Here is a 17,840-nt window from a genome sequence, read left to right as displayed (position 1 = left end):
CACATACATGTCCATACACACACATACATGTCCATACACACATACATGTCCATACACACATACATGTCCATTCACACATACATGTCCATACACACATACATGTCCATTCACACATACATGTCCATACACACATACATGTCCATACACACATACATGTCCATACACACATACATGTCCATACACACATACATGTCCATACCATACACACATACATGTCCATACACACATACATGTCCATACACACATACATGTCCATACACACATACATGTCCACATACACACATACATGTCCATACACACATACATGTCCATACACACATACATGTCCATACACACATACATGTCCATACACATACATGTCCATACACACATACATGTCCATGTACATGTCCATCACACATACATGTCCATACACACATACATGTCCATACACACATACATGTCCATTCACACATACATGTCCATACACACATACATGTCCATACACACATACATGTCCATACACACATACATGTCCATACACACATACATGTCCATACACACATACATGTCCATACACACATACATGTCCATACACACACATACATGTCCATACACACATACATGTCCATACACACATACATGTCCATACACACATACATGTCCATACACATACATACATGTCCATACACACATACATGTCCATACACACATACATGTCCATACACACATACATGTCCATACACACATACATGTCCATACACACATACATGTCCATACACACATACATGTCCATACACACATACATGTCCATACACATACATGTCCATACACACATACATGTCCATACACACATACATGTCCATACACACATACATGTCCATACACACATACATGTCCATACACACATACATGTCCATACACACATACATGTCCATACATACACATACATGTCCATACACACATACATGTCCATACACACATACATGTCCATACACATACATGTCCATACACACATACATGTCCATACACACATACATGTCCATACACACATGTCCATACACACATACATGTCCATACACACATACATGTCCATCCATACGTACACAGTCCAGTTAACCCCCAGGGGTCTTTCTGTGTTGTGTATAGAGGAACCTCCTTTATAGATCCCTTCTGTCTCCTTCCTCGATGGCGAGATGTGCTGTTTGGAGAGAGGGCTCCACCTAGAGGCCAAGTGGAGGAATGACCCCGGGAGTCAGAGACAAGAGGACACAAACTGTACTCTCTCTCAACAAAGTGTCTAGGATTGCAAAATTCCCAGTAGCTCTCAATGATACTATGTTATGGGAGAATAAACGATGCAGACAGGATTAGATTAGACCAGGTTACCCTCCTCTGTTTTATGGCTGTGCCTAACTGTAACTTAGAGACCCCAACGTCCTGTTTTAACGTTGACATGTGAAATGTGATGCTAGGAGGAAGATTTTCCCGTTCACACAGATGAAAGCCCACTTCGTTCTCCTTCTCCATTGAACGTGTCTCGTAGTCCGGGATTATTATTAATCTGTGTTGGGGAAACCGGTTCTGTGACAACCGTGTATGAGTGTGTTTTCCCCCATTTCCTGTCCTGTCCTCACAGACTGACTGTGTTTTCCCCCATTTCCTGTCCTGTCCTCACAGACTGACTGTGTTTTCCCCCATTTCCTGTCCTGTCCTCACAGACTGACTGCCTCTTCTTTAACTACTGATCAGCTGTCTGTTTTTAGACCCGGATCACTAGATCATCTCCCACTATCGTCCATTAAAAGGTACATTCCCTCATTTACATACCTAGTGTTGACCTGGTACACAGCCTCTTCCTCTGTGGGCTGCCTATAACACACACACAGACACTCACGCACGCACGCACACACACACAGACACACAGTGTTGACCTGGTACACAGCCTCTTCCTCTGTGGGCTGCCTATAACACACACACAGACACACACGCACGCACGCACACACACAGACACACAGTGTTGACCTGGTACACAGCCTCTTCCTCTGTGGGCTGCCTATAACAGACACACAGTGTTGACCTGGTACACAGCCTCTTCCTCTGTGGGCTGCCTATAACACACACACAGACACACAGACAGAGACACACACACACACACACACAACACACACACACATCCTGATATAGGACCCTTGTTTTATAGTGTTGTAGTCTAATGTTCTGTACTGCATCCTGATAGGACCCTTGTTTTATAGTGTTGTAGTCTAATGTTCTGTACTCTGCATCCTGATTAGGACCCTTGTTTTATAGTGTTGTAGTCTAATGTTCTGTACTCTGCATCCTGATATATGGACCCTTGTTTTATAGTGTTGTAGTCTAATGTTCTGTACTCTGCATCCTGATATAGGACCCTTGTTTTATAGTGTTGTAGTCTAATGTTCTGTACTCTGCATCCTGATATAGGACCCTTGTTTTATAGTGTTGTAGTCTAATGTTCTGTACTCTGCATCCTGATATAGGACCCTTGTTTTATAGTGTTGTAGTCTAATGTTCTGTACTCTGCATCCTGATATAGGACCCTTGTTTTATAGTGTTGTAGTCTAATGTTCTGTACTCTGCATCCTGATATAGGACCCTTGTTTTATAGTGTTGTAGTCTAATGTTCTGTACTCTGCATCCTGATATAGGACCCTTGTTTTATAGTGTTGTAGTCTAATGTTCTGTACTCTGCATCCTGATATAGGACCCTTGTTTTATAGTGTTGTAGTCTAATGTTCTGTACTCTGCATCCTGATATAGGACCCTTGTTTTATAGTGTTGTAGTCTAATGTTCTGTACTCTGCATCCTGATATAGGACCCTTGTTTTATAGTGTTGTAGTCTAATGTTCTGTACTCTGCATCCTGATATAGGACCCTTGTTTTATAGTGTTGTAGTCTAATGTTCTGTACTCTGCATCCTGATATAGGACCCTTGTTTTATAGTGTTGTAGTCTAATGTTCTGTACTCTGCATCCTGATATAGGACCCTTGTTTTATAGTGTTGTAGTCTAATGTTCTGTACTCTGCATCCTGATATAGGACCCTTGTTTTATAGTGTTGTAGTCTAATGTTCTGTACTCTGCATCCTGATATAGGACCCTTGTTTTATAGTGTTGTAGTCTAATGTTCTGTACTCTGCATCCTGATATAGGACCCTTGTTTTATAGTGTTGTAGTCTAATGTTCTGTACTCTGCATCCTGATATAGGACCCTTGTTTTATAGTGTTGTAGTCTAATGTTCTGTACTCTGCATCCTGATATAGGACCCTTGTTTTATAGTGTTGTAGTCTAATGTTCTGTACTCTGCATCCTGATATAGGACCCTTGTTTTATAGTGTTGTAGTCTAATGTTCTGTACTCTGCATCCTGATATAGGACCCTTGTTTTATAGTGTTGTAGTCTAATGTTCTGTACTCTGCATCCTGATATAGGACCCTTGTTTTATAGTGTTGTAGTCTAATGTTCTGTACTCTGCATCCTGATATAGGACCCTTGTTTTATAGTGTTGTAGTCTAATGTTCTGTACTCTGCATCCTGATATAGGACCCTTGTTTTATAGTGTTGTAGTCTAATGTTCTGTACTCTGCATCCTGATATAGGACCCTTGTTTTATAGTGTTGTAGTCTAATGTTCTGTACTCTGCATCCTGATATCCTGAGGACCCTTGTTTTATAGTGTTGTAGTCTAATGTTCTGTACTCTGCATCCTGATATAGGACCCTTGTTTTATAGTGTTGTAGTCTAATGTTCTGTACTCTGCATCCTGATATAGGACCCTTGTTTTATAGTGTTGTAGTCTAATGTTCTGTACTCTGCATCCTGATATAGGACCCTTGTTTTATAGTGTTGTAGTCTAATGTTCTGTACTCTGCATCCTGATATAGGACCCTTGTTTTATAGTGTTGTAGTCTAATGTTCTGTACTCTGCATCCTGATATAGGACCCTTGTTTTATAGTGTTGTAGTCTAATGTTCTGTACTCTGCATCCTGATATAGGACCCTTGTTTTATAGTGTTGTTGTTTTAGTCTAATGTTCTGTACTCTGCATCCTGATATAGGACCCTTGTTTTATAGTGTTGTAGTCTAATGTTCTGTACTCTGCATCCTGATATAGGACCCTTGTTTTATAGTGTTGTAGTCTAATGTTCTGTACTCTGCATCCTGATATAGGACCCTTGTTTTATAGTGTTGTAGTCTAATGTTCTGTACTCTGCATCCTGATATAGGACCCTTGTTTTATAGTGTTGTAGTCTAATGTTCTGTACTCTGCATCCTGATATAGGACCCTTGTTTTATAGTGTTGTAGTCTAATGTTCTGTACTCTGCATCCTGATATAGGACCCTTGTTTTATAGTGTTGTAGTCTAATGTTCTGTACTCTGCATCCTGATATAGGACCCTTGTTTTATAGTGTTGTAGTCTAATGTTCTGTACTCTGCATCCTGATAGGACCCTTGTTTTATAGTGTTGTAGTCTAATGTTCTGTACTCTGCATCCTGATATAGGACCCTTGTTTTATAGTGTTGTAGTCTAATGTTCTGTACTCTGCATCCTGATATAGGACCCTTGTTTTATAGTGTTGTAGTCTAATGTTCTGTACTCTGCATCCTGATATAGGACCCTTGTTTTATAGTGTTGTAGTCTAATGTTCTGTACTCTGCATCCTGATATAGGACCCTTGTTTTATAGTGTTGTAGTCTAATGTTCTGTACTCTGCATCCTGATATAGGACCCTTGTTTTATAGTGTTGTAGTCTAATGTTCTGTACTCTGCATCCTGATATAGGACCCTTGTTTTATAGTGTTGTAGTCTAATGTTCTGTACTCTGCATCCTGATATAGGACCCTTGTTTTATAGTGTTGTAGTCTAATGTTCTGTACTCTGCATCCTGATATAGGACCCTTGTTTTATAGTGTTGTAGTCTAATGTTCTGTACTCTGCATCCTGATAGGACCCTTGTTTTATAGTGTTGTAGTCTAATGTTCTGTACTCTGCATCCTGATATAGGACCCTTGTTTTATAGTGTTGTAGTCTAATGTTCTGTACTCTGCATCCTGATATAGGACCCTTGTTTTATAGTGTTGTAGTCTAATGTTCTGTACTCTGCATCCTGATATAGGACCCTTGTTTTATAGTGTTGTAGTCTAATGTTCTGTACTCTGCATCCTGATAGGACCCTTGTTTTATAGTGTTGTAGTCTAATGTTCTGTACTCTGCATCCTGATAGGACCCTTGTTTTATAGTGTTGTAGTCTAATGTTCTGTACTCTGCATCCTGATATAGGACCCTTGTTTTATAGTGTTGTAGTCTAATGTTCTGTACTCTGCATCCTGACAGGACCCTTGTTTTATAGTGTTGTAGTCTAATGTTCTGTACTCTGCATCCTGATATAGGACCCTTGTTTTATAGTGTTGTAGTCTAATGTTCTGTACTCTGCATCCTGATTAGGACCCTTGTTTTATAGTGTTGTAGTCTAATGTTCTGTACTCTGCATCCTGATTAGGACCCTTGTTTTATAGTGTTGTAGTCTAATGTTCTGTACTCTGCATCCTGATATAGGACCCTTGTTTTATAGTGTTGTAGTCTAATGTTCTGTACTCTGCATCCTGATATAGGACCCTTGTTTTATAGTGTTGTAGTCTAATGTTCTGTACTCTGCATCCTGACAGGACCCTTGTTTTATAGTGTTGTAGTCTAATGTTCTGTACTCTGCATCCTGATTAGGACCCTTGTTTTATAGTGTTGTAGTCTAATGTTCTGTACTCTGCATCCTGATATAGGACCCTTGTTTTATAGTGTTGTAGTCTAATGTTCTGTACTCTGCATCCTGACAGGACCCTTGTTTTATAGTGTTGTAGTCTAATGTTCTGTACTCTGCATCCTGATTAGGACCCTTGTTTTATAGTGTTGTAGTCTAATGTTCTGTACTCTGCATCCTGATTAGGACCCTTGTTTTATAGTGTTGTAGTCTAATGTTCTGTACTCTGCATCCTGATATAGGACCCTTGTTTTATAGTGTTGTAGTCTAATGTTCTGTACTCTGCATCCTGTTTTATAGTGTTGTAGTCTAATGTTCTGACCCCTTGTTTTATAGTGTTGTAGTCTAATGTTCTGTACTCTGCATCCTGACAGGACCCTTGTTTTATAGTGTTGTAGTCTAATGTTCTGTACTCTGCATCCTGATATAGGACCCTTGTTTTATAGTGTTGTAGTCTAATGTTCTGTACTCTGCATCCTGACAGGACCCTTGTTTTATAGTGTTGTAGTCTAATGTTCTGTACTCTGCATCCTGACAGGACCCTTGTTTTATAGTGTTGTAGTCTAATGTTCTGTACTCTGCATCCTGATATAGGACCCTTGTTTTATAGTGTTGTAGTCTAATGTTCTGTACTCTGCATCCTGATATAGGACCCTTGTTTTATAGTGTTGTAGTCTAATGTTCTGTACTCTGCATCCTGATATAGGACCCTTGTTTTATAGTGTTGTAGTCTAATGTTCTGTACTCTGCATCCTGATATAGGACCCTTGTTTTATAGTGTTGTAGTCTAATGTTCTGTACTCTGCATCCTGATATAGGACCCTTGTTTTATAGTGTTGTAGTCTAATGTTCTGTACTCTGCATCCTGATTAGGACCCTTGTTTTATAGTGTTGTAGTCTAATGTTCTGTACTCTGCATCCTGACAGGACCCTTGTTTTATAGTGTTGTAGTCTAATGTTCTGTACTCTGCATCCTGATATAGGACCCTTGTTTTATAGTGTTGTAGTCTAATGTTCTGTACTCTGCATCCTGATATAGGACCCTTGTTTTATAGTGTTGTAGTCTAATGTTCTGTACTCTGCATCCTGATATAGGACCCTTGTTTTATAGTGTTGTAGTCTAATGTTCTGTACTCTGCATCCTGACAGGACCCTTGTTTTATAGTGTTGTAGTCTAATGTTCTGTACTCTGCAACCTGATATAGGACCCTTGTTTTATAGTGTTGTAGTCTAATGTTCTGTACTCTGCATCCTGACAGGACCCTTGTTTTATAGTGTTGTAGTCTAATGTTCTGTACTCTGCATCCTGATTAGGACCCTTGTTTTATAGTGTTGTAGTCTAATGTTCTGTACTCTGCATCCTGACAGGACCCTTGTTTTATAGTGTTGTAGTCTAATGTTCTGTACTCTGCATCCTGATTAGGACCCTTGTTTTATAGTGTTGTAGTCTAATGTTCTGTACTCTGCATCCTGATATAGGACCCTTGTTTTATAGTGTTGTAGTCTAATGTTCTGTACTCTGCATCCTGATAGGACCCTTGTTTTATAGTGTTGTAGTCTAATGTTCTGTACTCTGCATCCTGATATAGGACCCTTGTTTTATAGTGTTGTAGTCTAATGTTCTGTACTCTGCATCCTGATATAGGACCCTTGTTTTATAGTGTTGTAGTCTAATGTTCTGTACTCTGCATCCTGACAGGACCCTTGTTTTATAGTGTTGTAGTCTAATGTTCTGTACTCTGCATCCTGATATAGGACCCTTGTTTTATAGTGTTGTAGTCTAATGTTCTGTACTCTGCATCCTGATATAGGACCCTTGTTTTATAGTGTTGTAGTCTAATGTTCTGTACTCTGCATCCTGATATAGGACCCTTGTTTTATAGTGTTGTAGTCTAATGTTCTGTACTCTGCATCCTGATATAGGACCCTTGTTTTATAGTGTTGTAGTCTAATGTTCTGTACTCTGCATCCTGATATAGGACCCTTGTTTTATAGTGTTGTAGTCTAATGTTCTGTACTCTGCATCCTGACAGGACCCTTGTTTTATAGTGTTGTAGTCTAATGTTCTGTACTCTGCATCCTGATTAGGACCCTTGTTTTATAGTGTTGTAGTCTAATGTTCTGTACTCTGCATCCTGATATAGGACCCTTGTTTTATAGTGTTGTAGTCTAATGTTCTGTACTCTGCATCCTGATTAGGACCCTTGTTTTATAGTGTTGTAGTCTAATGTTCTGTACTCTGCATCCTGATTAGGACCCTTGTTTTATAGTGTTGTAGTCTAATGTTCTGTACTCTGCATCCTGATATAGGACCCTTGTTTTATAGTGTTGTAGTCTAATGTTCTGTACTCTGCATCCTGACAGGACCCTTGTTTTATAGTGTTGTAGTCTAATGTTCTGTACTCTGCATCCTGATATAGGACCCTTGTTTTATAGTGTTGTAGTCTAATGTTCTGTACTCTGCATCCTGATATAGGACCCTTGTTTTATAGTGTTGTAGTCTAATGTTCTGTACTCTGCATCCTGACAGGACCCTTGTTTTATAGTGTTGTAGTCTAATGTTCTGTACTCTGCATCCTGACAGGACCCTTGTTTTATAGTGTTGTAGTCTAATGTTCTGTACTCTGCATCCTGATATAGGACCCTTGTTTTATAGTGTTGTAGTCTAATGTTCTGTACTCTGCATCCTGACAGGACCCTTGTTTTATAGTGTTGTAGTCTAATGTTCTGTACTCTGCATCCTGACAGGACCCTTGTTTTATAGTGTTGTAGTCTAATGTTCTGTACTCTGCATCCTGATTAGGACCCTTGTTTTATAGTGTTGTAGTCTAATGTTCTGTACTCTGCATCCTGATAGGACCCTTGTTTTATAGTGTTGTAGTCTAATGTTCTGTACTCTGCATCCTGACAGGACCCTTGTTTTATAGTGTTGTAGTCTAATGTTCTGTACTCTGCATCCTGACAGGACCCTTGTTTTATAGTGTTGTAGTCTAATGTTCTGTACTCTGCATCCTGATATAGGACCCTTGTTTTATAGTGTTGTAGTCTAATGTTCTGTACTCTGCATCCTGATATAGGACCCTTGTTTTATAGTGTTGTAGTCTAATGTTCTGTACTCTGCATCCTGATAGGACCCTTGTTTTATAGTGTTGTAGTCTAATGTTCTGTACTCTGCATCCTGATATAGGACCCTTGTTTTATAGTGTTGTAGTCTAATGTTCTGTACTCTGCATCCTGATATAGGACCCTTGTTTTATAGTGTTGTAGTCTAATGTTCTGTACTCTGCATCCTGACAGGACCCTTGTTTTATAGTGTTGTAGTCTAATGTTCTGTACTCTGCATCCTGATAGGACCCTTGTTTTATAGTGTTGTAGTCTAATGTTCTGTACTCTGCAACCTGATATAGGACCCTTGTTTTATAGTGTTGTAGTCTAATGTTCTGTACTCTGCATCCTGACAGGACCCTTGTTTTATAGTGTTGTAGTCTAATGTTCTGTACTCTGCATCCTGATAGGACCCTTGTTTTATAGTGTTGTAGTCTAATGTTCTGTACTCTGCATCCTGATAGGACCCTTGTTTTATAGTGTTGTAGTCTAATGTTCTGTACTCTGCATCCTGATAGGACCCTTGTTTTACACATTAATTAATAAACACTGTTGATTTACCATCAAATGATTGTCCCTGTTACACGTCTGAGTGGTGGGTCCTGTGACTCACAAACAACAGGGATAATCACAATCGCATTTCCTGGATTCCTCAAAGCCCGACTCCTCGCCTCTTCCCCAAAGCCCGTTCTCCTCTCCTCTTCCCCAAAGCCAGTTCTCCTCTCCTCTTCCTCAAAGCCCGTTCTCCTCGCCTCTTCCTCAAAGCCCGTTCTCCTCGCCAGAGACTCAGACCGACTCCTCAGACAGACAGAGACAGACAGAGACAGACTCCCGACCTTCCAGACAAACAGGGGTTTCCGAGCGGTCCTCAACAGAGACAGACAGAGACAGACAGAGACAGAACAGAGACAGACAGAGAATGACAGACAGAGGGACAGAGAGACAGAGACAGACAGAGACAGAGACAGAGACAGAGACAGAGACAGACAGAGACAGAGAGACAGAGAGAGAGAGAGAGAGACAGAGAGAGAGAGAGAGAGAGAGACAGAGAGAGAGACAGAGAGACAGAGACAGAGAGAGACAGAGACAGAGACAGAGACAGAGACAGAGACAGACAGAGACAGAGACAGACAGACAGAGAGACAGACAGACAGAGAGAGAGAGAGAGAGAGAGGACGCGAGGGATCACGGAAACAGTATCGGAGGTTCTCCCTATAAGGCCACGTACACAAGTTGTACAGCCGATGTACAAGGCGTTTGGCACAGCAGTCGTGATAAGAGTGGCAGGTTATCTGCATAAAACGTGTTGGGGGACAAACCTTCACAGAAATATATCAGTTGCATCACAACAGCAATTGTTGTCAAATGTGTATAAAACATGCAGGTGCGCAACACTGTGAGTTGCCATGAATAAAAGCCTCGGCTAAAATGGCAATGTAGGAGGATGAAAGGAAGGAGATGAGGCACGCGGTTTAGTTTTGTACAACTTTTACTAAAACGGTGCAGACTGGAACCAAATACCGTGTCAAAAAACAACTGCTGCTCTCTGACAAGGCACTGCAGCCATCCTTCAGAATCACCACACCTCTTTCTCTCCCGTCCAATCAAATCCTTCAGAATCACCACACCTCTTTCTCTCCCGTCCAATCAAATCCATTAGAATCACCACACCTCTTTCTCTCCCGTCCAATCAAATCCATTAGAATCACCACACCTCTTTCTCTCCCGTCCAATCAAATCCATTAGAATTACCACACCACTCTCTTCCTGTCTCAAACCCTTTAGATTCACAACACCACTTTCAAATCAAACCCTTTAGATTCACCACACCACTTTCTCTCCCGTCCAATCAAACCCTTTAGATTCACCACACCACTTTCTCTCCTGTCCAATCAAATGTTTCATATCATCACCACAGTATCAGTATTTACACAGAAACAATGAGCAAAACATAAGAAAAGAAGAAACAAACCCTCCCAAAAACACATCTCCATATGACCTCTGTGTCACAAATAATAAACAGAGAGATACCAACATAGTACCCATTATATAGGAATGTAAGGGAGTGTGGTAGACAGACAGGAGGTGTAGAGTACAGTCGTCCCTAAGAGTAACATGAGCCTTTAAAAGACCAGTGTCCCTCCCAGGCCACCATACCATATCGGGCAGATCACTGTAAACTCAGTTTAAACTGAAACAGTTGAACCAATGGAGACCTGGATAGAAGTCACATGTTCAGTCATCAACTGTTTTCCCTCCATAGACCTTCTGAACAGCATGTTTCTGTCCTGTCTTCAGATGCTCTACGTAACAGACCAGTGTAAACCAGGGGTTGACAGTGTTCTGAGGGGAGGGAGTATTTTAACCCTCTGTGGCTCAGTTGGTAGACCAGCATGTTCGCTTGTAACGCCAGGAATCAGTGGGTTCGATTCCCAGGACCACTTCCAACATAGAATTTATTGTCACAATGACTGTACAGTGTCTTTTGATAAGAAGGTCAGCTAAATGGTATATTATTATTATTATTATTATTATAATTGGTGGGTGATGACAAATGCCCCTGGACACTTCTTCTGTTAGAGATAGAGGGGGAGAGGGGTACAGTAAGGGGAGAGGGGTACAGTACAGTAAGTCCAGCATACAGTAGGGCTGTACAGGGTTGAGGTTGGGGAGTGATGCTGTCAGTAATCCAGCCATTTTAGCTAAACTGACAGTATGCAGCTAGCTAAGCTAACCAATCCAGCTATCCTAGCTAAACTGACAGTATGCAGCTAGCTAAAACCAATCCAGCTAAAGCTAAACTGACAGTATGCAGCTAGCTAAGCTAACCAATCCAGCTATCCTAGCTAAACTGACAGTATGCAGCTAGCTAAGCTAACCAATCCAGCTACTAGCTAAACTGACAGTATGCAGCTAGCTAAGCTAACCAATCCAGCTATCCTAGCTAAACTGACAGTATGCAGCTAGCTAAGCTAACCAATCCAGCTATCCTAGCTAAACTGACAGTATGCAGCTAGCTAAGCTGGACCAATCCTGCTAGCTTAGCTAGGGGTAGAAAAAGCCTACTGAAAGAAAACATTCTGTGCTGGGCTCTCCCGGACGTTACAAATCTGTAAGCCCACAACAGCTCACTATTTTCACAGACTCTCGAGATTCAATGTGAATTTATAAAATTGCAATCAAGTACTGTTGAAGTGAAGCTGGACACAAAAGTCAAGATAGCTATCAGAACAAAAAATAGAATCCCCTAGTGGACCAGCAGCCACAGCTAAGAGCTAGAATCACCCAGTGGACCAGCTAAGAGCTAGAATCCCCTAGTGGACCAGCAGCTAAGAGCTAGAATCCCCAGTGGACCAGCAGCTAAGAGCTAGAATCCCCAGTGGACCAGCAGCTAAGAGCTAGAATCCCCTAGTGGACCAGCAGCTAAGAGCTAGAATCCCCAGTGGACCAGCAGCTAAGAGCTAGAATCCCTAGTGGACCAGCAGCCACAGTGGACCAGCAGCCACAGCTAAGAGCTAGAATCCCCTAGGGACCAGCAGCCACAGCTAAGAGCTAGAATCCCCTAGTGGACCAGCAGCTAAGAGCTAGAATCCCCTAGTGGACCAGCAGCCACAGCTAGAGCTAGAATCCCTAGTGGACCAGCAGCTAAGAGCTAGAATCCCAGTGGACCAGCAGCCACAGTTAAGAGCTAGAATCCCAGGGGACCAGCAGCCACAGCTAAGAGCTAGAATCCCTAGTGGACCAGCAGCCACAGCTAAGAGCTAGAATCCCCTAGTGGACCAGCAGCCACAGCTAAGAGCTAGAATCCCCTAGTGGAACAGCAGCTAAGAGCTAGAATCCCCTAGTGGACCAGCAGCCACAGTTAAGAGCTAGAATCCCCTAGGGGACCAGCAGCCACAGCTAAGAGCTAGAATCCTCCAGGGGACCAGCAGCCACAGCTAAGAGCTAGAATCCCAGAGTGGACCAGCAGCCACAGCTAAGAGCTAGAATCACCTAGTGGACCAGCAGCTAAGAGCTAGAATCCCCTAGTGGACCAGCAGCCACAGTTAAGAGCTAGAATCACCTAGTGGACCAGCAGCTAAGAGCTAGAATCCCCTAGTAGACCAGCAGCCACAGTTAAGAGCTAGAATCCCCTAGTGGACCAGCAGCCACAGTTAAGAGCTAGAATCCCCTAGTGGACCAGCAGCCACAGTTAAGAGCTAGAATCCCCTAGTGGACCAGCAGCCACAGCTAAGAGCTAGAATCCCCTAGTGGACCAGCAGCCACAGTTAAGAGCTAGAATCCCCTAGTGGACCAGCAGCCACAGTTAAGAGCTAGAATCCCCTAGTGGACCAGCAGCCACAGCTAAGAGCTAGAATCCCCTAGTGGACCAGCAGCTAAGAGCTAGAATCCCCTAGTGGACCAGCAGCCACAGTTAAGAGCTAGAATCCCCTAGTGGACCAGCAGCCACAGCTAAGAGCTAGAATCCCCTAGTGGACCAGCAGCTAAGAGCTAGAATCCCCTAGGGGACCAGCAGCCACAGTTAAGAGCTAGAATCCCCTAGTGGACCAGCAGCTAAGAGCTAGAATCCCCTAGTGGACCAGCAGCCAGAGTTAAGAGCTAGAATCCCCTAGTGGACCAGCAGCCACAGCTAAGAGCTAGAATCCCCTAGTGGACCAGCAGCCACAGCTAAGAGCTAGAATCCCCTAGTGGACCAGCAGCCACAGCTAAGAGCTAGAATCCCCTAGTGGACCAGCAGCCACAGTTAAGAGCTAGAATCCCCTAGTGGACCAGCAGCCACAGCTAAGAGCTAGAATCCCCTAGTGGACCAGCAGCCACAGCTAAGAGCTAGAATCCCCTAGTGGACCAGCAGCCACAGCTAAGAGCTAGAATCCCCTAGTGGACCAGCAGCCACAGCTAAGAGCTAGAATGGTCAAGTAGTTGACTTGTTTTATATAGGGAATATGTTCTTCAGTTATTGCTCAAAAGCTCCTCTTATTCCTTTACTATTCCTATACATATTCCTTCCTCAAATAGGGCACTTCTTTTGGCTCAAAGTAGTGCACTACATAGGTAATAGGGAGCCATTTCAGATTTGCCCGTAACCTAAATGAGCCACCCGCTGACCAGTATCATGACACACGACAAACCAACAGGCTCAGCTTCAAACGGGTCTGTTTGGCTGAAAGACTGTCTCAACCAATCACAATCCTCAGTCAATAAATAAATAAATAGATAAATACATTATGTACAGCACGTCATCGAAGGTGAATAAATCAAAGTGGGACCAGTTGATTAAAAGCCTGTAGTGTTTGTGTGAAGCAGGAAACCAGACAGTCAGGAACCCTCAAGCTCACGACATGAATACTTAAGGTTAGAGAGGCAGTGAGGCTTTTAAAGGCAATGTTTCCGGGTTCAGGGAGATCCCGCTCACGGTAAACACTACATACGGTGGTGGCTCAATGGGATAATGCCTTTAAAAGCAGAAATACCTATAACCTGCTATCGGCTGGGGGGAGGAGGGGGGGATGGCCTGTACCTCTATCTGTACCTCTACCTGTACCTCTACCTGTACCTCTATCTGTACCTCTACCTGTACCTCTACCTGTACCTCTACCTGTACCTCTACCTGTACCTCTATCTGTACCTCTACCTGTACCTCTACCTGTACCTCTACCTCTACCTGTACCTCTACCTGTACCTCTCTCTCACCCATATCATCCCTGTCACCTCCGTCTGAGAGCCAAGTACAGACTGTTATCTTTAGGACTGGAGCTGAAGGAATATTACAACAGCTGTCTGCCTGGGGGTCTGGCATGCAGTGTGTGTGTGTGTGTGTGTGTGTGTGTGTGTGTGTGTGTACCTGTGTGTGTGTGTGTGTCTGTATCTCTACCTGTACTAAATATAGCATGACCTGTACCTCGCTGTCAACTGTTACAGTCAACTATGGATGTCCTCTGAATCAACTGTACAGTCAACTCATCCTGGACGTCCTTATGAATCAACTGTTACAGTCAACTCATCCTGGATGTCCGTATGAAGCAACTGTTACAGAACTCATCTTTATGTCCTGGATGAATCAATATTACAGTCAGCTCATCCTGGGGGTCTGGCGGTGGGATCAGTGTGTGTGTCAACTCATCCTGGATGTGAATCAACTGTGTGGATGTCATGAATCAACTGTTACAGTCAACTCATCCTGGATGTCCTTATGAATCAACTGTTACAGTCAACTCATCCTGGAATTATGAATCAACTGACAGTCAAAATCCTGGACCCATGTCAACTGTTACAGTCAACTCAGGATCCTGAATCAAGTCATTACGCTGTCAACTGTTACAGTCAGCTCATCCTGGATGTCCTTATGAATCAACTGTTACAGTCAACTCATCCTGGATGTCCTTATGAATCAACTGTTACAGTCAGCTCATCCTGGATGTCCTTATGAATCAACTGTTACAGTCAACTCAACCTGGATGTCCTTATGAATCAACTGTTACAGTCAACTCATCCTGGATGTCCTTATGAATCAACTGTTACAGTCAGCTCATCCTGGATGTCCTTATGAATCAACTGTTACAGTCAACTCATCCTGGATGTCCTTATGAATCAACTGTTACAGTCAACTCATCCTGGATGTCCTTATGAATCAACTGTTACAGTCAACTCATCCTGGATGTCCTTATGAATCAACTGTTACAGTCAACTCATCCTGGATGTCCTTATGAATCAACTGTTACAGTCAACTCATCCTGGATGTCATTATGAATCAACTGTTACAGTCAACTCATCCTGGATGTCCTTATGAATCAACTGTTACAGTCAACTCAACCTGGACGTCATTATGAATCAACTGTTACAGTCAACTCATCCTGGACGTCATTATGAATCAACTGTTACAGTCAACTCATCCTGGATGTCCTTATGAATCAACTGTTACAGTCAACTCATCCTGGACGTCATTATGAATCAACTGTTACAGTCAACTCATCCTGGATGTCATTATGAATCAACTGTTACAGTCAACTCATCCTGGATGTCATTATGAATCAACTGTTACAGTCAACTCAACCTGGACGTCATTATGAATCAACTGTTACAGTCAACTCATCCTGGATGTCCTTATGAATCAACTGTTACAGTCAACTCATCCTGGATGTCCTTATGAATCAACTGTTACAGTCAACTCATCCTGGATGTCATTATGAATCAACTGTTACAGTCAACTCATCCTGGACGTCATTATGAATCAACTGTTACAGTCAACTCATCCTGGATGTCCTTATGAATCAACTGTTACAGTCAACTCATCCTGGATGTCCTTATGAATCAACTGTTACAGTCAACTCATCCTGGATGTCCTTATGAATCAACTGTTACAGTCAACTCATCCTGGACGTCATTATGAATCAACTGTTACAGTCAACTCATCCTGGACGTCCTTATGAATCAACTGTTACAGTCAACTCAACCTGGACGTCATTATGAATCAACTGTTACAGTCAACTCAACCTGGATGTCCTTATGAATCAACTGTTACAGTCAACTCATCCTGGATGTCCTTATGAATCAACTGTTACAGTCAACTCATCCTGGACGTCATTATGAATCAACTGTTACAGTCAACTCATCCTGGATGTCCTTATGAATCAACTGTTACAGTCAACTCAACCTGGACGTCATTATGAATCAACTGTTACAGTCAACTCATCCTGGACGTCCTTATGAATCAACTGTTACAGTCAACTCATCCTGGATGTCCTTATGAATCAACTGTTACAGTCAACTCATCCTGGATGTCATTATGAATCAACTGTTACAGTCAACTCATCCTGGACGTCATTATGAATCAACTGTTACAGTCAACTCATCCTGGATGTCCTTATGAATCAACTGTTACAGTCAACTCATCCTGGACATCATTATGAATCAACTGTTACAGTCAACTCATCCTGGATGTCCTTATGAATCAACTGTTACAGTCAACTCATCCTGGATGTCCTTATGAATCAACTGTTACAGTCAACTCATCCTGGATGTCATTATGAATCAACTGTTACAGTCAACTCATCCTGGATGTCATTATGAATCAACTGTTACAGTCAACTCATCCTGGACGTCATTATGAATCAACTGTTACAGTCAACTCATCCTGGATGTCCTTATGAATCAACTGTTACAGTCAACTCATCCTGGATGTCCTTATGAATCAACTGTTACAGTCAACTCATCCTGGACGTCATTATGAATCAACTGTTACAGTCAACTCATCCTGGACGTCATTATGAATCAACTGTTACAGTCAACTCATCCTGGACGTCCTTATGAATCAACTGTTACAGTCAACTCATCCTGGACGTCCTTATGAATCAACTGTTACAGTCAACTCAACCTGGACGTCATTATGAATCAACTGTTACAGTCAACTCAACCTGGATGTCCTTATGAATCAACTGTTACAGTCAACTCATCCTGGATGTCATTATGAATCAACTGTTACAGTCAACTCAACCTGGACGTCATTATGAATCAACTGTTACAGTCAACTCATCCTGGATGTCATTATGAATCAACTGTTACAGTCAACTCATCCTGGATGTCATTATGAATCAAATCCTCAGAAGGAAGCAAGCTGAGGACCCCCCCCACACACACACACACACACACACACACACACACACACACACACACACACACACACACACACACACAGCAGTAAGGAGAGCTGGTTCACCAGGTGAAGTTTATAATAGAAATGAGATTATTACAAGGACTGCAAAACTTGGCCCTTTTGACAGAGCCGCCATCTTGAATGAGGACCACAAAGCATGCTGGGTAAAGGGCTCAGTCGTAGTAGTGGTCAGGGTAGACGTTGCTCATATTCACAGATCTAGGTTCAGCTTGCTCTACCCACATCCTAACCTTAACCATTAGGGGACTCATATTCACAGATCTAGGATCAGCTTGCTCTACCCACATCC

The 17,840-nt window shown here is 42.3% G+C and overlaps 1 long non-coding RNA gene across 12 annotated transcripts; it reads right to left on the bottom strand.

Annotated features, from left to right (window-relative positions):
• Window positions 1-15,257: 15,257 nt before the first annotated feature.
• On the bottom strand, window positions 15,258-17,549 carry LOC127926303 (uncharacterized). Of its 12 annotated transcripts, none has more exons than XR_008123923.1 (3): window positions 17,252-17,549; window positions 15,692-16,731; window positions 15,258-15,651 (listed from the first exon to the last, which is right to left on the bottom strand). It is a non-coding gene; the product is annotated as an uncharacterized LOC127926303 (long non-coding RNA). The 12 variants fall into 12 exon arrangements; XR_008123918.1 differs by having other exon boundaries at window positions 15,258-15,891; window positions 15,932-16,731; XR_008123917.1 differs by having other exon boundaries at window positions 15,258-15,851; window positions 15,932-16,731.
• Between the last annotated feature and the right edge of the window lie 291 nt (window positions 17,550-17,840).

The sequence above is a fragment of the Oncorhynchus keta genome, unplaced genomic scaffold, assembly GCF_023373465.1.
Source record: "Oncorhynchus keta strain PuntledgeMale-10-30-2019 unplaced genomic scaffold, Oket_V2 Un_contig_7365_pilon_pilon, whole genome shotgun sequence".
Lineage (NCBI taxonomy): Eukaryota > Metazoa > Chordata > Actinopteri > Salmoniformes > Salmonidae > Oncorhynchus > Oncorhynchus keta.
This window is presented reverse-complemented; position numbering and strand designations above follow the sequence as displayed.